The 24876-nt window shown below is 40.3% G+C and overlaps 1 protein-coding gene across 7 annotated transcripts in view; it reads left to right on the forward strand.

Moving 5' to 3' along the window:
• The window catches only part of LOC109030130 (Crustacean cardioactive peptide receptor), a 538683-nt gene that overhangs the window by 307568 nt on the left and 206239 nt on the right, over window positions 1-24876 (forward strand). For 6 of the 7 annotated variants that reach the window (XM_072302110.1, XM_072302109.1, XM_072302111.1 and 3 more), the window contains one exon: window positions 13861-13914. The exons of the other annotated variant lie outside the window; for it this stretch is intronic. The gene's annotated coding sequence lies outside the window, so the exon portion shown is untranslated. The remainder of the gene's footprint in view (window positions 1-13860; window positions 13915-24876) is intronic. 7 annotated transcript variants of the gene reach the window in all.

Here is a 24876-nt window from a genome sequence, read left to right on the forward strand (position 1 = left end):
TTATCTTTGACACGTACCCATCTGAATATTTACAAAGCGCATATTATATTTTCTTTTAATACATATTTTCTTTTTCATTAATTTGAATGAGAATAATCCATGCAGCGTGTGCAAACATTTCAAAATCGTGAGTTGAAAAACGCTGACTCCGAGAGTTAGAATATTGGAGTCTATCTCAAAGTGGAGCGGCGCGGCGTATGCTGCCAGCGCAAAACGCGCACTGGCGCCTACAAACCTAAGTGGATACTTCACGCATTGCGCAATGCTTGAAGTATCCCCTTAGGTTTGTAGGCGCTGGCCGGCCGCCCGCTGCGCCTCAGCGTGCCACGGCGCCTCAAGCAACTATTTCGCAACAGAGGTGCGGTGCACATTATCATACAAAATTGAAGGCACTCCAACATAATATGAATGACAGGCATCCTTTAAGAGTACGGAGCTTTCTTCGCAAAATAAATCAAATATACTACGGCGCAAAAAGAGAGCGATAGTCCAAAAGCTCACTAAGTAGCATCCGTATTTAAAAACGTTTAGTATATACTTTTTGAATTTCATTGGAGAAAAAAGTGACTCGATTTAGGCAGAAAACATATCATATCGATGCCCTAAGTGTGGAACCACGTTTCTCCGTTTGCGACGCTACAGACTTCCTGTCATACTTTTTTTTCTTTGGAAAACTATAGTCAAGGTAATTTCTTCAAAATTTACTCGATTGCTCTTCTCTATTGCAGAATATTTTGTGTAAATTCCAAGTGATGAAGTTGGTTTTTTTCTCTTCGAAAAAATAAAAGGGAAGCAGACATTTTGAGACGCCGCAATGAAAGTACGTGGTTTGCATTACGGTTATTGATATAAGATATACAGCCAACCGACCAGTCTCTTACAGATACGAAACGCACGAAAATTATGTCGCGCACATCTAAAGACTGATATTGAAATTTGTGGGCATCACAGTAATAGACGAAGGGAAAATGAAAATTGGTTGGAACGGGTGGCTGTAATATACCAAGGGGGAAAATGGACTACCTATTGAGTCTCTTGTGGAGTGCCGTAGGTCTATAACTTACCTCCCTTGTCCATTGCAAGTATTGCAAACACGCGCTTTAACCAAGAGGATTGCTCCAGTTTTGCTTCGTCTTCTTTGTGATTTACGTTGTCTATCAATCGCAACGATCATCCCGCAGGCCTGCTGCGGTCGTCCAGAGAAAAACGAACCCTGATTCTTAAAACCAATATTTTCGGGAGAGTGATTCTTGTCGAGAAAATCTAAGTTTTAACTTAAAAATTTTGACAAAAAATCCTCGTGAATGTCCTAAAGAATAAGTTCTGAGCAGGTTAGTTAGACTGGATTTTGCGATTTGGAGCTATAAATTCTGTCTTATTTGAAAAAACACGTATGTGCATAGGGAAACTAATGGCACATACGTTGTTTTTAAAGCGGGCCAGAATTTATAGTTCCAAATTGCAAAATCCAGTCCAGTTCATGCTTGTCAATTAACTGGTTTCTCATTCCTCTCGGTTCACCCTATGAAGATCTACAAATAATTCTGTTTTTGTTCCACTGCAGGGCGACAAGTTTGGCTCTTTGTGTAGGGATGTATTTTTAAAAAGCCAGAGAGGACCAAACAAATGAGGAAAGTGGAAAAAAGGGAGCATGAATACGGGGAAAATTTGGAAACCCTGTTGTAAATGACACCTCCTCCCGCTTTTCCCTATTTATCGAGCGATATTAAACACGCAACCATTTGGGTCCTACCCAGGGTGGTTTTTAGATTGAAATTTATGGGTTTCATGATCAAACGGCACATTGAAACCACGCTTACAACTTCCAGTGTGATGTCTCAATGGAAGCTCCATTATGCAGGCGCATATTCATCATTCAAAGTGCTTTTACAGGTCTTCGATTTACAAGAAGGAAGGAACTCATTAATTTTTGCATGGATGGCATTTTAATCTCACCTCGGAGGACTTCTATCATTTGACGTGTAATACCAAGTGTTCGGAATTGGAGGTCAGAGCGAAGCAGGAAAGATGTGAAGGGTGAAGCACAATAGCCCGACTTACTTAGAATGTTTAATCCACCCCCATAGTTGATGAAAGTGTATGAAATTTGAAATCTTCATGTTTGGATTGACAATGTCTTGAGATATTTTTTATTTAATACAAAGAGTGCGCAGTTGAATTCCATTTGAAGCATATATCATCAAAATGACATAGATAAATTCTCTCAAGCTGTAGGAAAAATGCATAGGGAAATGGGCAAGTGCGAAGGGTGTCAGATGATGGGTTGCTTAGGAAGATTCGAGATTGGGCCCCGGCCCCTGGCAGAAAACGTAGAAAACGTCCTGCCAAATAGTGGATTGATGGAATAAGACAGGAAATGTGATTTGCGAGAGGAGCTCTGCGAGGATCGCTATCAGTGGCGGTTGGATGTCGCGGAGCGTCCCGTTGTAAGAGCGGCATGGTAGTAGCAGTAGGAAAAATGGAAATAACGGCCATGTTGATTCAGAATTATTAATTTTGAACTAGCAAACCTGGTAATGTGAGGTATCTATGTTTAGACTTGACATTTCTTTCAATTTCAACGCGTTGCAGCTGAGAATTGCCAAATTTGAAAGAAAAAATATATTTTACCCATTTTTATGGTTGTAGCGTAAAATAGTATAAAGTATTTTTTAACCTATGTCTCAAACTCGATAGCATCAAAAAGCGGATCGGTGCAGTTTATATAGATTCTATATACTTTTTGTCATCAACATCTATTTGCACAGGTGTTAAACTTTGACGAATATCGGCTACATTCCCCTCGCTAGTCGAGGGTGACGAAGTGTTCATATTATGCGCCAAGAAGAGGGATCTTCTACGTCCTGTCTCCACATATTTGGATTACCGTTGGAAACATCACGAGTTTTTCTGATAAATTCTGCGAATTTAAGAAAAAAAGGTGAGAAGAGGATTATGGACACATTTCAGGTCACCTCAAAACAAATCGTCTTTACACCGCCAACAATTCACCTCATGTCTAACCAACCATTAATAATAAGATTTTGTTTCGGACCAGTTTCTTTCATTTTTTCCTGTGTTAGAAGTGTAACACATGCAAATGAAGTCTCTTTTCTTAAAATAAAACGGAGCATAAATTCTCAATGCTAAATATAGGTGTCAAAAACGCACGATTGCCTTAAGTCTTACAAACAAAAATGCAGGAAATATTCCTGTAACCTAAAGCTGATCATCAAATGCACATCCATCCTTATGATTAATTTCTGTTGCAACATTCGGTATTCAGTTTTAAACAGACACCAATACGCACGTATATGAGGAGCAATCAGCGAGGTTTTATATTAAAAATCTTATTGATGATCAAAGAGCGATAAAAATGAAGACTGAAGTAATCGACAACTTAATATTTTCAATGAATGACGTACACTCTCCCACCATCATAATCAAGGTAACGTGGTATTAGAAAGGATTATTCCCTGCGAACACCGAATGGAATGTAGAATGATGATAATAGTTTTGATAAAAAATGAATACTGTTGATTTTACGATGACTTATTAAAAAAAAAAAAAAAAAAATGTTTTTAGCGAGGTAAATTTTTAAGTTGCTCCATATTCCCTCCGCCGCGCCAATCGACCATTACGTTAAACGCATGAAACGCAGACGCAAATAAATCGTCGTAACTCAGACGAAGGAACGTTACTGCATTTCAATTGGACGTATTTCTATCAAACGGAACTATGTGCATTAAGGCATGAGCCCTGAGACCCATAAGCATATGTGCATAACAGGGCTCACGTCATAATGCACATAGTTCCGTTTGACAGAAATACGTCCAATTTGGCCACAGTTTCCCCCGTTTATTGCATTTTCACGAGGAGGACCTTGGACTTTATTAACTGAAAACACTAATTTACTTCTGATCTTACGCAAATATCAGAAAAATTTCGGACAAACGCTGAGCAGGTGTATCTTTGAAAAAAATTGAATTGCTCGAGTCAATTTTGCCACCTTGCATAGGCAAATCCAGGGGGTGTAGGCCCGTACGCCCCCCCCCTCCCACGCCCTCTTCCCGTTCGCAGAGTCTGGATATCCGCCTATGCAACCTTGGAATGTAGTTACGTTTCTTCGTCCTGAAAACTACGAAATTCACGAGGATTTAAGTCTCTTTTACTTAACAGATCATTCGAAACGTCGCTCACCAAGCAACATTCGGCGGGAAGTGTGGTGTAGTGTTGACTCCCGAAAATATAACTTTCTAACCATGGAAATATTTTATTGTGGGTTCTCTAAAGATTCTCTGTATGTAGATGGCATACGATACCCTTATTTTATTGGTAGAATTGTGCTGGTGATCGGTGGAACTTTCCTTCAGTCGCCCGCCAGGGCGCTTTATTTTACAGCTATTCTTAGCAGACAACAACGCTGCCCTGGTAGCGAAGAGAGCAGTGAGTGCATGCTGAGATGAGCCTCGAGACACATAAAAGCATGTGCTAACCATGGCTCATACAGAATTCACTTAATGCTCTCTTCGCTTAACGGCAGAACAACGGGCCCCACGAGACCAAAGCAAGCAACTGGAGGATGAAACTCTTATTTGGGCATAGCGCTCCATAAAACCTGAAAGTGTGCTTTCGGAATGTCGCTAATTACCGAAATGACATGTTGCCCCCAAAAGAGAAACGGAACCACCAACAAAAAAGACCTGTCAATCATCGCGACACTCATAGGATTTGACAGGTTTTGCCCATTACTCCCCAATAGGCTCCCTCCGATTATAAATCGATTTTAATCAGATCGATTAAAAAACATAGCCGCATCGGGGTTGTCAGATCGTCCATGAAAAGTATGCTCTTTCCTAGAGCATCTTTACAGGGAGAGCACATCCGTGTCTCTGCCGCTTTTTTTATCGGTCCTCTAATTTCGGGCCTTTTAATCTGCTCATAATATGACCCAATGTGAACAAAATCGAGCTGGAGATAATACAAAATTTGTAAATTATCTTATATTTTATTATCCGTATTTACTCATCCTTATTTGTTTCTTGTTAATTGTAATATTTTCCGAATTGCATGGAAGGCGCAAAAAAGATTTTTTTGTGGTTTAAAAAATTTTTTTTTTTTTTTTTTTTTTTTTTTACTATCAACTATCACTATTGTTTTTCCTTCCTGTGTTTGATCTCCCTGTTACCATACGAATACTACCATTTCCATAGATCTAACTTAAGCATTCTTAAAGGTTTTAAAAGAGGCGCAAACATTTAAACAAGGTTTAATGTAAATCGTTGAAGTTTGTTGTGCCCCCTTACACAATATTATCGCGTCTAAGAATTCGTTGAATTGAGATTTACTTCAAAGCTGGCACTCGCCCAATTTCCGCCGGTGGCAGTGTCTCTAATGTCTCCTTTAATTCTTCAGTAACGCACTAATTTTAAACCACCGCAACCGGGAATCCTCCTGGTATCTCATTGAAGTCTCCTCAACATTAATGCGGAAGTTTTAGCTACTCCAAAGTTTTCTTATTACGCAAGCTCTTTGTAGTATCTTCAAGCCTCGTTTGTCTGGTCGGAGATGATTTCGGGAGGGAAATCGCGAGACTGTTAAGTCGAGCACATTTAGCAAAAAGGAACCAGCGCAATTACAGTGTCGTAAAAATGTTGCTTCTTCATAATTATCTGAAAAGCCTCCCAGAATAGCAGATAGTTTCTGCTTATAGGATAAGAAATTCTTAATTTTAAAGAGAAATCTTTGTGTAAATTTTAATACTGTACATATATTGAGTATTTTTAAAGGAAAAGAAGAAGTTCCACGATTTTGAAAACACTGTAACTGCAGTGGTTTCTTTTTGCTAAATGCGTTCTTAAAGATAAACTTGCCGGCGCGGAACTGAACCATGATGAAAATAGTTAAACACGTACCTCAACTCCGCGGAACCAACATTTACGCCAAAATTTTATTTTTCGAAAAATGGACATTCATATCGCTACTGTTTGGAAGATTCAACAAGATAGAAAAGAAACATTTGACAATGCCTCAAGAAAATTTTATAAAAGTTACTCCTCGAAAGAGTAAATATTAAAGAATTGCAAGGTCATATATTGTGTTTTTTTTAGTTTTTGTCATTTTTTCGAAACACTTGAACCCCATGCTCTATGTTAAATACATCCACAAACCTCCCGTACTCACAGAATGAATCGTGTAGAGTCTCCCAAAATTAAGATACAACTATGAATACACAAACAAAAATACTTCCTGTATAGGATTCAAAGTTTAGGTCATATGGATCTCTGCGGGCTCATTGAAATTGATAGACAAAGCCATGGACAAAGAAGACAAAACAGATATGGAGAGATTCTATTGGTGTACGCGGGTGGTTGCAATAGACAAACGAGGGAGGTGATAGACTGAGCAGCGGCAACTCACGAGAGACCCTTTAGTTAGTCCATCATTTACCGCATTACTCTATAAGAACCAGCCAAATTAACGAGGAGGATCGCTCCATACTCATTATTTCCTCTTCGTCAATAGCTCTGTCCATCAATTTCAACAATCAGCCCGCAAAATGGAAATCTCATACGGATATCGGATTGTGCATCCGAAAACTTTTTGTCGAAGTTTGGATCACAAATCCTCTGAAATAGGTCCTTCCGTGCTTTGAATTTTTTTTTTACCCTAATTGAAATTTTTGACCTTTTTGACTTTTCTTTTCCATAAAGTTGTGTGGACTCAGCCGTATTTTACTAGCTTGTTACCTTCAGTTCGAGTCACATTTTTCAATGTTTTTTTCGTGTTCGGTACTTTGGTTGAATCTTTAAACGTTTCAGAATGCTGAAGTTCGCACCTCATTTAGTGGCCCCTTCTACCAAAATTCACAGTTTATCATCGAGCGAGTTTGCAACGGCGCGCGAAACTGGAATTGAAATCTCAACAGTTTTGACGTATATGGGTCTCGGACGCGGCCGAAATACTGAGCGTCCAGTTAAGCGGTCGACTTCTAATCAGTGGTCATCGGATTGTCTTCGCCAGGCGGCGAATTTTCGGCGGTAAAAGCTCCGATAAATTATTCGCATGCGGTTGGTCGGCTCTCGTTTATACAGTCGGAGATAAATTGGTCGACCATATTGGGAGGATTCTTTGACATTTGAAGAGCAGACCTGGCGTCATCACTGGCTTTGAGTTTCCATCGGATGATCAGGAAAGTAAATGTCCGATCGCAGCGAGTAACCTGATATTCGGCGGGTTTTCGCCGTTTTATCGACTTTTTGCAACCGGTTCTTGCAGCTAAAACGCACGCACCTATTTGTTTCGCCTTAAAATGAGATATTTTGCTTATCACACTGATCTTGTCAAAAGGCCTTATGGCAAATAACTGTTGCTGTCAGTCGTAAACGCCTTCAGTTTTGCGCGATACCTCATTGCTCACACCAGAGTTAAAATATTTGTATCACAAATCGCCGCGTAGAATCCTCCGCTATTTGAACATTCACGAAGTGTTTGTCTCGCACTTAGTCGGAAAAACCTTTGTGGAAACTGTTAGCAATATTAAAAGATGCTGGATTACTTGCGATTACTATTGGCAAAGACCAGATTAAAAATTGAGCAGCCTTTTCAACCTATAATTTCACTGCAGAGAATTTTCACCCTCCCTTTTCAAGAGAAAACGTCGCCTCTTGCTTTCTGGATGAAGCGCTATTCAATTATATTTTGTCCCCACTCCTACATAAAATTGAATTGGTTAATCACAGCGGGCCCGTCACAGTTCTTTTTTGTGTTAGTTTTTCATGAATTAGGCGTGCTTGAGCGAGATAAATTTATTTATAAATAAAATGAATAAAACGCGTATCTGCTGAAGAATGCCAATGAGCCGGATGATGATTCTGTCTGAAGTCCGCGTACGCAGATCCTCGCGGCTTAATCAAGTCCAATTCTCCCTCATTTTCATTATTACATTATTGAATCGTTCCTCGTCAAAACCACTGTGACGATTATTTGATCAACTCTAGAACACATGCCGCCTTACGGGGCTCAAGGTCCATTAGGATAGGTATCATAATCGACTGATTCAAGTAGAACAGCAGAGGATTCCTGATTCACATCTGTTCACATAACCATGACCTGAAAATAGCAGCATACAGCCATCTCAGCTCACACGAATAAAGTAATGAACAGAAACTTGGCACGGTAATTTTGTTCGTTCGGTGGTAGACTTGCAAATAGCTTTATGCATATGAACAACGGACAACTAGACAGACTTCAGAATTCAGTACCGCGGTGTATGTTTCCGAACCAAATTTTATATGTAGAATACGATGGATGCATCAAAATGTTTCAATGAATCCAATTCATGTATCAGGAAAAAAGTTTTTTGTTAACGTCAATTTACGCTCTCCATAATTTGTATCGCACTTTTCGCATTTTTTTTCCAGTGTATGGTTTCTAATGATTGACATGACTTACATCGATTATGGTTTTTTACTGAGCGGGAAGTTTGAATTTATCATTTAAATAGTAATCTGCAAACGTTTAATTATCTTGTATAACTTGATTTTTGAAGTTGTGGGTATGTTCAACGTGTCTGCGCGAAATTTTGACAAGGATTCGTCCATCATAGATATAGACATATAGATGTTTAATTCATACCTTATCTTGGGGTCCATTGTACATAAAAATACAGACGTAAGCGTTTACCAGTCGTAAAAACTGACGTAATAGTTCCCTGGGGATGGTTTTTCTCCCAAAACTCGTTCGCTTGCTAGCATAAAATAACGCTAATGGACGACAAAATGATATGAAAAATGCAGCCTATACCAAGTATCACCTCATCAAAATTTCACATAGAACATAATAAACACATCAACCCTTTCCACCTCTAACTTATGAATGAGACATCGATATTTTCTGCGTTGGTAAATTCAAACCTCTCGCTTACCATGACACCAAAGCCTAATTGGTTCAAATTTACATTGAAAATGTCGGAAGGTCCACTCTGTCCATTTCCCAAGTTTTTCCCTCTTTGGCATTGATCGACTTGACAGCCTCCTCGCGGCGCACGGTGGATCGAGTCAATTGGAGAGGTCGGATATGATTTAAAAACTTTAAAAGCGTTTATCTTCATTAATGTGAAATTTTGATGTTTTAAAAGTAGTTTAATTGGTTTTATCGTAAAATTTTCTGTGAAAAGCACCCCTTAAAATTAAAATTGTGATGAAACGGACATGAAGTTCTACAATTTTTGTCGAAATTTCATGTGTGACTTCTCCCATTCACTGGAAAAAAAAACACATTGGATCTAGAGTCCAGACTCTTAAAAACATGGACAAGAAAAAATACTCTTGATTCAATCAGATTTAAGCTTAAATTAAGAACCAAGCCTCTTAATTTAAGCGGATTTCCTTTTGATTTAAGCTTAAATCTGCCTGAATCAAGAGTCCTTTTTCTTGTCAATGTTTTCAAGAGTCTAGACTCTAGATCCAATGTGTTTTTTTTTTCCAGTGTTGGCTCTACTGTGCGGCGCGGCGATCAAAATAGGACTAGATTTTGCGTTAGAGGACTGCAATGTCTAGCTTATTTTAGAATCAACGTATATTCTATCAGCTTTCATATGGAGATACGTGTTTTTTGAGATTAGCAAGAAATAGTAGTTCCTTATTGCAAAATCTAGTCCGATTCGACAACGGAGCTCCGCCGTGAATTAAGTGCACACGTAATTTACCGGCTCCGGTTTATCGGCTCAGGTCGCTGCATCGTCTTCCCTTTGTGCTCGTGTCCTAATCAGAAACCGCGCATCTGCACGGAGATTGCGTGGGAGTTAGGCAGTTGTGCGGAGTGACCCACGCGACGATCAAAATGACGGCCCGTGACCGCTCATTTCGTCGCTCCTTTGATGCAAGGGTGTATCTGTAATTCTCTATGAGCCCCAGGAAGCGTGGATTTACATGTAAAACAAGGCTCACGTGGAAATTGAGGTACGCCTTTACGCAGAGGGGGGACGATTTGAGGATTCGCCCGTGTTTGCGGTTTGGCGCCCCGCGTAGCCCGAACGCGGTTTTGGGGACTGCGGTCAGTTTGGCGCTGTTTAAGTTCAACACCACGTCACCACGCCCGATGGGTCTGTTGCGCGTTAGAAGTAGAACAAATTAAACAGAGTTTCTACAGAAAAAATTACAGGATAATCACGTTGAGCGTATCGGAAAAGCGTAAGATAAAGTGTAAACCTTAGCATGACTGACCTGGGTCTGTTAGACCCTTATAAGGGTAGTTTTTAAAAAAAAATGTATGTGTGGAATAGCTTTCGGCTACTATTTACTTTTTTGTCTCAAAAAATACCAATTGCTATTTTTTCCTACATTTTCTCGTCATTATATAGTTTTCTCGTATTGGATGATTTCCGATCATTATAAACTTAAAAGCTTTGAAATGAGATCAACTAAATCAGCCAAAGCACGTATTAAAATAACAGCTTAATCTAGGGAAAGGCTCCACAACAACACAAACGACAAATTTGAAAATCCCAGAACGTTTAGAAATTTATGACGGATTTCATTTTAAACCGGAAAAAGGGCGAAAAACCGAGTCAATCTCGGTTTTGCAGTATCAGCAAATTGCTTCATTTTTTCGCCTTTTTTTCCGGTTGGAAATTAAATCACTAGAATGTGTTTTTTTCCGCGTAACTTAACCACAGAAGCTTGCTGTGTTGAACGCTGCACGTCTTTAAAAAAAAAATTAAAAAACACCCGACAGGAGAAAGCGTTCTTTCTCGCGTGAAACCCGCCACATTCTCAAGTCAAAACAACCGAGCGGGATGCGTTTTCTCAGAAATCAGCGCATAAAGTAAACTTGTGTACTGCCGGGGAGACTCTCCGTCAGTCGGTCGGCTTGGCGAAAAAGCATTCCTGAGCATGATATTTCAATCAAACACAGGAAGCCAACTGTATATACATTTTCGCTTGAGCTTTGAAGTGCGTAAAGACACGTAGAAACGGTGGCTCACGCTGAGGCACACTTGAAGCGAGCAGAAGAGCAGGACGTCTTAAACGGACAGTAATCACCGACATTTCGGCGTCGCGGCGCGCTAATGAAGCCGAAACGCGCGCCAAAGCGAAGCGTCATATTTTCGCCGGCGCACTTCGACACTTGAATGAAGCACGCACCGCAAGGGGGCCGGGGGGCGGTGCTCCCGCTGGGGGGAGGACGATATTCAAACACATCATTAACTTTTATTGGCGTCCGTAAAGAACTCGCTCGGACTCCACGCGACTGACAATAAGCACCTTCATTTCTCAGTCGAATCACTTCGCCGCGACTTTTAGTTGAGTAGTTATTGCTACCACGGATTCGTCCGTCGGCTACATTGTTTCTTCCCCGGCTTCCCGGCTTTTTAATTGAGCGGTGGCGTTGCCACGTTTGCTTAAATTTGGGTATTTTCCTTGGGATGGATTATAGCTACAGATGATGTATAAGGTGGTCCCAATAAGGCTAACTGTCAGCTGCACAAGCGTGTTCTATGGGTCAACATAATAAAGTTGTACCGAAAAAAGTCTACAGTTGGTATTGCAGCTCTCCGAGCTGCAGGGAAACCATACATTGTAACGATGACATTGGACCAATATTCAATAAAAATGACATTTTTAGCACTTAATACATCAATGGACTGAAAAATACCAATATTTCTTGTTGATAGGGGTTTTTTGGCATAGGCGGATCAAAAAGAAGGGCGTAGAGGGCGTATACGCCCTCCCCTGTTCTGCCGTGCTAAGGAAAAGCGCCGTATGAACATCCGAGAGTTGCAAAATTTCCTCCGATAAAATGTTTATTTTTACGGGAAATTATGCATTTTTCCCCTTGAAATTTTCAGGAGCTTTAGAGGAATTTGCGAACCAGACTGTTTGAAAAATTGGAGGGAAAATATTCATTTGTTTACGAAAAAATTCGTGTTTATCAAAAGAAATTTGGCAACGACTGAAGGCTCATACGGCGTTCTTCCTTAGCACGACAGTGTTCGCCCGATGAAAAGGAGGAAGAAAAAAGAGTTGAAGGAATGAAGAAGGAAGGATGCTTTTATTTGGTAATTTCTCATGACGAAATTGACTCGGATGCATTAGATTCTTTGTCTATCAATTTCAATAATCAGCCCGCTGGGTAGATAGCGGTGCGGGGTCTAAAAATATTGTCTCTGATTTCAGCCGCGATTTGGTAGCTGCGCGGGTGCAGGTCAGATTCAATCATCAAGTTGTTCGCGGTTCGCTCATGCAGCGGTGGCGAGGAATTTTTAAGCCTTTCTTTATTTTCAGCCGAAGAGTAATGCTCTCTTCTAACATTTGTTAATTAAAAATATACTCACGCAGGGACCGTAAACTTCAAATATGAATGCAGATGGGAATGAACAACAATTTTTCTCACATGAGTTACCGGTGGCGTGGCGTTCTTTAACATACATCGATTGATCTACCGTTTAAACCTGTGGAAAAGGATCGATAAAAAGTGTGTTCGCAACGAACTCCGTAATAATCGATTCTTTTTCATGGGTTTAAATGGGGAAATATCGATAATCGATCATTCCCGCCTCGCCACCGGTGACCGTCCAAGGGAGAAGGAATTCGATGAGCGGACGGAAGTATTCCAGAGGAGCCATTTTTTTCAACTCGGGTCGAAAATAATAAAATTGCCGTATTCTAAGCCAAATTATTTGAAAGGCATGAAAAAAGTTGTGCTGAGGATGCAAAATTTGCTTAGTAAGGGAGGAAACACCTAAAAAATGCGGTAGGAAGATGCAACGGACCATTAGACATGGTGTAAATTTAAGCAATTTTTGAGGCCCTTTCTTTTGAAGATAGTTGAACTGAGTGAAGAATGAAGAATCTAAGTCAAATTTTGGAAAACATCAATTTAAAGCAGTTTTAAACTTCATCCAGCCGCATGAGTTCTCCGTCGAGAATTTGCAGAAAAAATATTCTAATTGAGGCAAAGGCATTAAACTCTGGCTCAAGTATTGCATCTAACGGAGAAATTACTTTAAAATATCTTTTTCTCGCTTCGATTTTGGTGTCTTGATTCCTGTCTTCGGAACTCAGTCCAATTTATAATTGAAAGGTACATTGCATGAAAATGTCAAGTGAAATTCTTGCAAAGCTGATAATCTCTCTTTTTTCTGGTTTCTCAATACCATCGGAAACTTTTTTTCCAGCCCTAAGTCTTGAGGTGTATAACTGTTCAACCTTAGACTTGCTGTCTTCGAACAACGTCAGTTAATGAGGCTCGGGCTCCTGGTTTTCGAAAGAACCATTAAAACTGCACCGCTCCACTCATCTGAATTCTTTACATGAAAAAACCATTCATAATCCGATTAAGTATCCAACACAATAGGAAAGTTATTTAAGTTCGTGTCCTTTTATTCCTGAACAAATGCATTGCCCAAGATAAAACTGAGATCGTCTCCACGCTTCCCACGAAAGAACGTAACTAAGTATTAATGTCACCAAATTTCCTCTCACAAACGGTATTTTTGCCAGGACCATCTTGCTCAATTCTGACTAAAATTGTCACTGATTATTCTTCTGATTTCGTAGCGGATCAGGAAAATTTTGGACAAAAATTCCTCAGGTATATTCTTAGGAAAAAATTGAACTGTCCGAGGCAATTTTCCAACCTCGGAATGGAGTTAGGTTCCTTCGTCCGGGAAACGATGATCTGTACGCTATTAAAATAGCAGACTATCACAAATAGAGAAATATAGCTTGAGCCGTTGTGTCTCGACATGCAGCTAAACAGCTTTAAAGCTTGCGCATTTGGCATTTTACGACTTGGATCTGTCGGCCAATGACTGTAATTGCTTTATAACAATCGAGAATTTGTTTTATGTTGCAGAGAGCTTATTCGGACTGGTGGTGTGTCCTGGAGCTTTTTGGATATCCAAAAAAGGTAAAAGCTGAGTTTGTTTTTTTTGCTTTTTAGCGGGCTGATTATTGAAATTGATGGACAAATCGTTAGACAAAGAAGTCATACGGAGTATGAAGCGATCCTATTGCTTGAAATGAGTGGCTCCCGTAGACTAAGGGAGAAAATGATGGATTAACTAAATTTTTTTCAAATGAGTAAGGGAGAGAGAAAGGAAGATATCACGCATTGCGTGAATCAATAGGTTACGCCCGTTATGATAGTTTTATAATTTAAATTTTTAACGATTCATCAAAAATATCCCTGATTATGCTCACTTTCTTAAAACATATTGGAGTGGAATTCCGTGCCGGGGTCTATAAAGCACCCAAAATCACGAGTGTTATGGATGCGGAGCAGCATGTATTCTCCTTTTACGGAGTGACTTGCACTATTACGGAGCGGAATGTACTCTTGTCGCGGAGTATCATAACGCTTTTACGGTGCTAATTTCACTTCGCGTTCATATCACCGAGGGTTTGAGGGCGCTTTGTAGACTCCGGCACCGAACTTAGCTCCTCGATTTTTAACAGTGCACTGAGCTATTTCGGATGTAATACAGCAGTCCGACTTATAAATGGATTGAATTTTGCCAAAAGGAACCACTAGCATTGCAATGTTGCTGAAATTGTGCAACTTGGAAATTGTCTTGGAGGAAAAACCTGATTATCCCTTAATAGTTTCTATTTGACTCGCTAAAAACTGTAAATTTAAGACAAAAATTACCATCTAAATTTCATAGTTTTTCACAATTTCCGCCATTTTATTGCAAAGGATGAAGTTGCACAATCTTAGCATCATTGCAATGCTAGTGGTTCCTTTTTGCAAAATGCAATCCAAATTTGCTGTTGTGTGCGAATCGAGCAGAACTTAACAGTGGAAATAGCAACGGTGGCCGTTGAAAATCCGTAAGCAGGCGATTTAGCTAAATGAACTCGGTTGCGGTATCTGTATCAATCATGAGCGCGGGGCGATTTATCAAGCCTCGAATCCGGACGAATGAAAAATGCGTGGATTAGATGCAATAGCTGTTGGCAAAGCCGCTCCACGCTGCAGCGCACATATTTTGCAGCTGTTGCTCCCAGCCGCGATTCCACCGGAGGATTTCCCCTCCATTTTCGGCCCTTTACGCTACGCTCCTCCCGAAAATTTACGGACTGGACCGACTAATTTCAGCCGGAGGGTTGAAGTCATACACCCTTAATAATATCGCAGTTCCGTGCCTAAAATGTCATGTTTCAGAGATAATGTTATACCTTACGACTCTTCCACAAAATTACGTTTCGGTCGAACTCGAACGAAACTCCGAAGCTCCCCCAAATAGTGTACCCATTATGAATACAAGAAAATCCCAAAGAAATAAGTCGAATCACATAGAGCAACTTACTAGCAATTGAATTGATCCGTTATGGTTTAAAATCATTCGCTGGTTTTCAGAGAGGGCTCTGATCAAATGCCACTCAGGGATATCACGGCAAGAAGTTGGCGCGTAAAGAGCGCGAATCGCGTAATGCGTTCCATCGAACAACTTTTATGCACCCCTAAAAATCTGCAAAAGCACGTAACGAACATATCCCAGGCTTTGTGCGTTTTCAACTCACTAGTGAATGATCCAAAATCGCTTGATGCGTCCGACCGAATAGCCGTGTTTGTGACCCTAGGAATCTGCAAAAAGCGCGTAACGCACATCTTCCAGGCTTTGTGTGTTTTAAACTCACAAGTGAATGATCGGGGATCGCATGATGCGTCCGACCGAATAGCCGTGTTTGTGACCCTAGAAATCTGCAAAAAGCGCGTAACGCACATCTTCCAGGCTTTGTGTGTTTTAAACTCACAAGTGAATGATCGGGGATCGCATGATGCGTCCGACCGAATAGCCGTGTTTGTGACCCTAGAAATCTGCAAAATGCGCGTAACACACAACTTCCAGGCTTTGTGTGGTTTATACTCACAAGTGGATTGCATTTTGCAAAAAGGAACCACTAGCATTGCAATGTTGCTAAGATTGTGCAACTCCTTTTGTCTTGGAGGAAAAACCCGATTATCCATTAATAGTTTCTATTTTACTTGCTAAAAATTGTAAATTTAAGACAAAAATTACCATCTGAATTTCATAGTTTTTCACGATTTCCGCAATTTTATCGCAAAGGATGTAGTTGCACAATCTTAGCATCATTGCAATGCTAGTGGTTCCTTTTTGCAAAATGCCATCCAAGTGTATGATCCGGAATCGCATGATGCGTCCGACCGAATAGCCGTGTTTGTGACCGTAGAAATCTGCAAAAAGCGCGTAACACACATCTTCCAGGCTTTGTGTGGTTTAAACTCACAAGTGTATGATCCGGAATCGCATGATGCGTCCGACCGAATAGCCGTGTTTGTGACCCTAGAAATCTGCAAAAAGCGCGTAACACACAACTTCCAGGCTTTGTGTGGTTTAAACTCACAAGTGTATGATCCGGAATCGCATGATGCGTCCGACCGAATAGCCGTGTTTGTGACCCTAGAAATCTGCAAAAAGCGCGTAACACACATCTTCCAGGCTTTGTGTGGTTTAAACTCACAAGTGTATGATCCGGAATCGCATGATGCGTCCGACCGAATAGCCGTGTTTGTGACCCTAGAAATCTGCAAAAAGCGCGTAACACACAACTTCCAGGCTTTGTGTGGTTTAAACTCACAAGTGTATGATCCGGAATCGCATGATGCGTCCGACCGAATAGCCGTGTTTGTGACCCTAAAAATCTGCAAAAAGCGCGTAACACACAACTTCCAGGCTTTGTGTGGTTTAAACTCACAAGTGTATGATCCGGAATCGCATGATGCGTCCGACCGAATAGCCGTGTTTGTGACCCTAGGAATCTGCAAAAGCACGTAACGCACATCTTCTGTGGTTGATGCGTTTTAAACTCATGGTTGAACGATTAAGTATCGCGCGATGCATGTAACCGAATCGCCGTGTTTGTATACCCGTGATAAGGATCCGGATTCCCATGATTCGTTTGAGCGAAGAACCGTTTTGTCACTCCGGGAATCCGTTCAAATAATACCTGTTCGAAAAGTCCGAACGTTTCAGTTCCTTCATCTTATTTAGTCTCTTATTTAGAGGAAATGAGGAGAACAATTTTGAGGACATTGATTTCTAGCCTTAACAGTTCCTATCTTTTGATTTGAAGAGAATTTCATTTTTTTATATGAACACATTATATCGATGAGAATGGATGAATCCACTAAACTTCCGAGTTAGCCAATCAATATAAAGCAGTATTGGTTGGATTCTTTTTCGGCTCAGTCTGGTGTTTAAGTCGCAACGCAGCTCTCGGTGTCATACGAGTACATGTAACAGATTACACATTAAGCCAATTTTCAGAACACGAACGAATCCCGAAACAATTGTCGGTTCTATATCACCTGCGAAGTCCAATTTTACCTTCGAAACTTTTACCCTCAAACCCATCTTCCCGATAGATACCTTGATTGCACATCCATTGTCCTTTCCTCACCATTGAATTCTGTCGTTGCAGGGATGTGACGATTTGGGAAGCAGTGACGCGGCGTGCGAATGATCGATAGTAAATTTTTCCCCCATTTGAAGCTGCGGTAAAGAATCGATTATTTTGGTGCACGTCGCGGATTTATTGATCTCTTAATGACCTCTTTATTGATCCTTTTTCGTAAGTTTAAATGACAGATCAATCGATATATCGCATAGCACGCCATGCCACTGTTGGCAAGAGAAGCGGAATTCGGAGAGGAAAAAAAGTCCCTGGCGTCCCGCGAGGAAAAGGACCGCGGTGCAGTCATCCTCGAAGCGTGACAGATGCTATATTATTTAAATTATATAATTAATAACTCGAGGGAGCGCGCTGGCAGTTCTGGCAATGTCACACATTCCGCGGCGGTCGCGGGCAGAACCGCAGGACAGTTTAATGCACCGCATTCTTCCTTCAGACATCTGCCAGTGTCGAGGGTTGCAGCTTCGACCGAAAATCTTGTTTTAGCACTTAATTTCTTTTCAAGTGTGCGGTAGTCTCCATTGGCGAAACTCAGGGTGAGGGGTTAGCTCTTAAGAAGTCTGCTTGGCTCCCTCCAGAAAATATAAGCTATCTTGCGATGAAGATCAAGGGTCATGAAAATGGCGGGAAAAAGTACGGCGAACTTGATACAAATCTACGCGCTCCTAAGTCGAGAAATTGCCTACTCAATGCACAGTGAAGGCGAACATCTGAATGTACTAAAAGACGCGACGCCGCGCCAGTTTATAGACTATTCTGCCGTGCTAAGGATAAACACTGTTTGAACCGTTGCCAAATTTCCTTCGATGAAACGCGAATTTCCTGGTACAGTGATGAATATTTTCTTTCCAATTTTTTTATATAATTTTGTTCGCAGTTTTACCTATAGCCCTGAAAATTTGAAGGAAAAATATTCGTACTTTCCTCAAAAATCAACATTTTATCGCAGACAATTTGGCACCTCTCGAATTTTCATACGGCGTATTTCCTTAGCGCGGCAGTATTGGACAACATTTTGCAATCAGAAACAACGTTTGTACCATTGGTTTCCCTATGCTTCTAAGTGTTTTCACAAATAAGCCGGAAATTGCAGTTTTTAATTGCAAATCAAGTCAATTTATGCTGAAAGAAACCATGTGCACAGGATTTATGTGTACCATACGTTCCTTTTAGCATACATACGTCCATTTAATGTAATGCATGAAAATTAATGGTCAGTAATAATAATAGTGAAATGCGTGAAATTTCCGAGATTTTACTGGACGTACGATTTATCTCTAGAAATCGACCACATTTTGCACTTAGGAACCAGTATTCTCAGCTCACTCTAAAGACAGTGTATGTTTCATTAGTTTCTTCATGCAGACAAGCGTTTTTACAAATGAGTCAGAAATTGTATTTCCCAATCGCAAAATTCCAGAATACAGTCCAAATATAGCGCCGGCTACTGGATGGGATTGAGTGACCGCTAGCATTTATCCTTTTATTTTCTACCATGAAGACTTTTCCAAGATAGTTACGTATAGTTCGATAATGCGAGAACACCCATGCAGAGGATAACCGTTCAATTTTTGGAGCGAGAAATGAAAATACATGCATAGAAGTTTAAAATACCGAACAGAATATCACCAGACTAGAGCACTGCAAAAAATAAAAAATTACTGACTGCTTATCCGAAATTAGAATCATAGTCATTTTTTAAGAACGCTAGTGCCAGTGATGGATTTTACTTTTGCCAGTGTTTTTCGAAAAATGACTTCTTGCTGAAATAGCCGGCATGAATTTATTATTTGATTGAAATCAATGCCCGCCAATTCACCTTTCCAGAAACTGTCATTATGAATAATTATACGATTTCCGAGATTTTGCGTTTCTAACCATTTGTCTGCCAAAGCTTAAGAATGAGGACCACCGAGAGATAAACACCGTTCACTTTCACCTGCGGTTTATTCGAGTGGCTGGTCAGTATCATTTTTGAAAGGAAAATTAAAGCCTCCTCCGCAGAGAACGCCGTTTAATTGATGAGGGATTTCCAATTCACTCACGTAACGGAAGTGACTCCTAATCGTTTAATTTCCGGTCGCCAACGAGGGCAAGACAATTTACATCCCGAGCTTTGCCCAAAAGTTGAATACCTTTGCTCTGATGTCACAGTTCAAAGACCGCGTGTTCATGGTCGTCTCAATTTGACTTTAAAGCGTCTCATACCGAATTCAAGCGTATACTTCAATTTTCTAAAATCTACAAATATACGTAAACATTTTAAACAATAGACTGATTTCGTGACTTCGTCATTCGATACAATATCGAACTCTCGGCTCAAGCCAAAAAAAGTACCATAGTAGGTTCCTGGTTCGAATCCCGGTGGCGGCGACAAATTTTCACGGAACTGACGAGTGAATCTGCAGAAACAGATTCTACTCGACCTTAATCTCTGAAAATTTGAAAGCCGGAGCACGGATGTGCCAAAATCCCCTCGATATCTACTGACAGTAAAATGATATCTATGTTAAAACTCATGTATTTAGTTGACTGTAGATTCCTAAGCTACGTAATGCAGAGGAGTAGAAGCCAAAAAAAAAAAAAACAAACAAACAAAACAAACAAACAAACGTCACCTCATCATGCACGAATTCTTCAGTAGTTAATTGCATTAACTTATTATAATTTAGTCATTGACTGGTCATAAATCAATTAAAGACGCATTAAACACTTGGACGCATTTTACCATCATGGCGCAAAAAGTGCGAATCAGAAACAAGGTTCTAAGTTTGTTTACATTCGAACCAAGGGTTCGATATTATATTGAATGACGTAGCCACTAAGTCAGTCTATAGATCGTATTCGATACATCAAACAGGTGAGATTGTATCGATATCGATTGGTTCAAAACATAAACATAGCCTCAAAAGTAAATTCAGAAACCTGAGGGAACGGGTCTTTTGTAACAGATGTTTTATTCTTTTGAGTACCAAATGCCAATGCAAAGTGAAATTGTTAGGAATTTTCTCTTTTTCAGCTTCTCCAACTTAGATCCTAACAGATTAGTTTGAGGTTATGCTCCATTGTTTTGAACCGAACGATACATCGAACCACTATCGAATACGGTCTATAGACCGTATTCGATAGTGGTTCGATGTATCGTTTGGTTCAAAACAATGGAACATAACCTCAAACTAAACTAAAAGGATTTAAGTTGGAAAAGCTGAAAATGAGAAAATTCCTAACAATTTCACATTACGTTGGCATTTGGTACGCAAAAGAATAAAACATCTGTTACAAAAGACCCGTTCCCTCAGATTTCTGAATTTACTTTTGAGGCCATGTTTATGTTTTGAACCAATCGATATCGATACAATCTCACCCGTTTGATGTATCGAATACGGTCTATTCGAATACTGCAATTGGACGTATTTATGCGAAAAGGAGATATGTGGAAGTGGGAAGATGGGGTGTGCTCGTTAGTGGTCGGGCCATAAGAATGAATGGGGAATATAAAGCGCCAGTGACGTCAGCAGCAACTAAGCCGCTCGCCTACTCCGCCCTCGTCCGCCCGCCTCCGCATAAACTCATGAGCCCTGTCCACAAGGCTCTCTTGCCATGCCCGCGGCTCATGAGTTAGCATATTTTGGCGCTTAGCTCCTCTTGATGTAATGTCAAATCCCGCTTTTCAATTTTCTCAAAAGGAGCTATATCCACTTTTACATTGTTTCTTATGGCCCAACTGACGAGCACACCCCATCTTTCCACTTGCACATATCTCCTTTTCGCATAAATACGTCCAATTCAACCGTTACTGCACTAACGGCAGCAGTGGACCCACTCGCAGAGAATGATGAATTCCTCCGCGTCCGTTTATAGTCCAGAACGCTATGAGCCTCTACCCAAGGATCTCGTCCAATCGCAAACAAAGCCGCGAGTCCCATTCAAGACCGCGGTGATTCGACAGGAAGATTAATAAAAGCGAGTGCCTATAAAGGTCGATAAAAATCTGCTACAGGAGTGCTCGTTTGTGATCACGAGCCAGGGAAGCTTAGAGATTGCCGTATTCCGCGAAACAACAGTATGTGCGTTTCGATTTGAGCCTCGAATCACGTCGCGATACGTGCCCTTCGTGGCTCACGTTGGGCTGCACATACTGGTGGCTTGCGCAACACGGCGGAAGAAACGGAGCCTCTGAAGGCGCCGCTGCTCACAGTGGAACGAAACTTAGGAGAGATTGGACGTGAATTTGTTGGCTAAAATTGAAAATTTTGATGCTCATTGTGTCTTGTTAGGAATTTTTGAGGGGTGATTTTTTATAGAAACCACAGCAACACAAATGTCGAATAGAAACACTCGAACACACTCGCATTTTGTATTATCGACAAAGAACCGTAACTGCATTTTCGCCGATTCAAAAAATGGAGAGAAAACCTGACGACAGCTCGACTGCCTAAGGAGCGCAATTTTTCTTAGTTAAGAACCCAGTATCTTAGGCTTGTTGTCTGTTATCAAAAGTAATTTTTTGGAACTTACTTGTAAGTATTTATAAGGGTTTTTTTTTTGACGATAAGTATGTTGAGGATGCAAGTATTAGCACGATTTTCGTTCGAAAAATTGTCAGGTACGTTTCTTTTGCTCTTAACTATAGATCGTCGTTTCCCAGACAAAAGAACGTAACTACATTTCAGTGTTGTCAAGTATCCTTTCTCACTTGTATCGTATTTTTACTTGGAAATAATTAAAGAATTTGTATGAAAAGTGCAGGACTTTCTCATGGGTTAGCGTCAAAAATCAATAAAAATTTTGATAGAAACTATGCCGTCATGGAGGGAAAAAAGGAACGTGCAAGTTGATTTTGTAACCTATGACTGGAGTTGCGACGAATTGAAAAAGTTTAAGTGGTGCCATTGGTTTTCTTGTAAAATTCGATTCGAGAATCACTGAAAATGTTACGAATAAACATCAAAATTAGACTAGATTTTGTGATAGGAACTACTCTACTTTGCTCATCCCCAAGAACACCTATCTTTACAGGGACAGTAACGGCACAGGCGTTGTTTCTAAGATGAGTCAAGAATATATTGTGCTAAGGAAGAACGCCGTATGAATCTTCAGGCGTAGCCAACTTTCCTTTGATACAACGCGAATTTTCTGGTAAATTTATGGATGTTTTCCTCCCAATTTTCCAAATAATTTAGTTTGCAATTTTACCTGAAGATTTTGAACATTTATAGGAAAAATGTTCATAACTCTCCAAAAAAATAAACATTTTATCGAGGGAAATTTGGCAACTCTGGAATGTTCGCACGGCGTATTTCCTTAGCACGGCAGTATTGGACAGCATTTTGCAATCAGAAACAACGTTTGTACCATTGATTTCCCTATGCATCTAATTGTTTTCATAAATAAGCCGAAAATTGCAGTTTTTAATTGCAAATCAAGTCAATTTATGCTGAAAGGAACTATGTGCACAGGATTTTTGTGTAACATACGTTTCTTTTAGCATACATAATTACATACGTCCATTTATCAAATGCATGAAAAATAATGGTCAGTTATAATAATGGTGAAATGCGTTCTTCCTTAGTACGGTAGTATTGCAGAATGTAGTTGGAGTGGCAGTATGTGGTAAACAGTTTCATGTCTGTCTTCCTCGGAAGGGCGCTTCCTCTGTGCGGCGTCTTGTTGCGAGGGTATACACGTGCTCTTTGGCGCTAAGTAAATAATAAAGGCGGATTAAATCTAGACGAAGCGAGGCTAGGAGAGCCGCGTCCGCCTCCGAGGATTTCCCGCAACTTGAGAGAGGAAGCCTCTCAATTATGTTTGCGGCTTCGCGTGCTCCTACTCTATCGAAAAGTGCAGTGCGTGATACTTTGATCACCCCTCGGTAAAATATCCATGATTATATACTCGTATATGCGAAAAATGCTTATCTCCTCTGGAACGCATTTTTCACAACGCACTGAAAAAAAGCTATGGCCTGTAAACCAATTTGTGGCTGATATGGAGCACCACTTTAACCCTTTATTGCATAGCGTTGCATGAAAGCAACAGATAGTTTTCAGCTTTATTTATATGCTGGAGTATTAAATTGAATCAAAGCAAGAAATGATTTTTGGGGAGCATTGTAAGTCTGATCTCCTAACTTTAAAAAAATCTACAAAAATCGATTTCAACTGACTCTATTATCGAAAAAGTACTGTAAAATGTAGATTTTCTCTCCAAAATCGACGATTAGCTCATGCAACAAAGGGTTAAAGAAAATTTAATGCACTCTCAACACGGAAAGAAAAGTGTCAGTGGTTATCCCTCAAAATTGTTCTACTACCCAAATTTTACTGTATCGTCGTTTGTAATCTGGCGAAACATTGTGTGGCCACCGGTCGACGCGAAACGTATATTAGCGCCTACAAGACTGCAGGAATACTTCACGCATTGCGCCTAACACAATGCGGTCGCTGGTCGGCCCGAAAAGCAAATTAGCGCCTACAAGAGTGCAGGAATACTTCACGCATTGCGCCTAACACAATGCGATCGCTGTCGACGCGACGGTGAAACTATCAGACCACGTATCTGGGTCTTCGACGTTGCAGACTTCCTATCATACTTTAATTTTTACATGGGAAACTGATCATCGTCAGAGCTTGAAAACTTCCGTGATTTTTCTTCTCGGTGCGAAGAAAATTCTGTGAAACCTTCTAGGAATGATATTGCTTTGTTCTCCTTCAAAAAAAAAAAAAAATAAAATAAAATGAGTGCGGATATATTTAAACACCGCAAACGAGATACGTGGTGTGGTAGTTTCACCATCGATATAACCTAATGATGGGAGAGGAAGGAGAGACTGAAGAAGAGGAGCAAGAAATATAAGCAAAAGGAGGAAAGGAGAAATTACTTGCTTTTTGAGGATTAAAATAAAGATGCAATGTGCAAAGACGAAGCACGGACCAAGCGAGTCGTGCGTTTAGAAGTGAATTTTAGACTTTTCCTGATGCGCTCAACGTGATTTTCGTGCCATTGCACCAGTATCAAACGATTCGTTTTAGTCAATATCTACTTTTCTCATTTCTGTTAAGTTACTCTCTTGTTTACTTGCGAGGGATATTCAGCTTTAAATGATCACAATGTTGGATTTTTGCTCATTCGTCGGAGACAAATGGACGTATTTACGCTAGGAGGAACTATGTGCATAGGTATTGCGTGAGACATAGTTCCTTTTGACATAAGTACGTTCAAATAGAGTCCTTCCGCCGGTCTTCCCGGAATACAGGAAAATTTTACTCTCGGCGTCGCTTCAGGTGAGGGTCTCTTCGGAGGAAAATCAAATATCGTTATTATTGTTCATATATCAACAACAATATCCAAGATCCGTTTTCCTGCGGACTGTTAAAATTCCGTTTTTTCGATCCAACTTTCAGACAACATGGCCCTCGTTGTAATACAATAG

Source organism: Bemisia tabaci, chromosome 7 (assembly GCF_918797505.1).
Source record: "Bemisia tabaci chromosome 7, PGI_BMITA_v3".
In the NCBI taxonomy this organism is placed as follows: Eukaryota; Metazoa; Arthropoda; class Insecta; order Hemiptera; family Aleyrodidae; genus Bemisia; species Bemisia tabaci.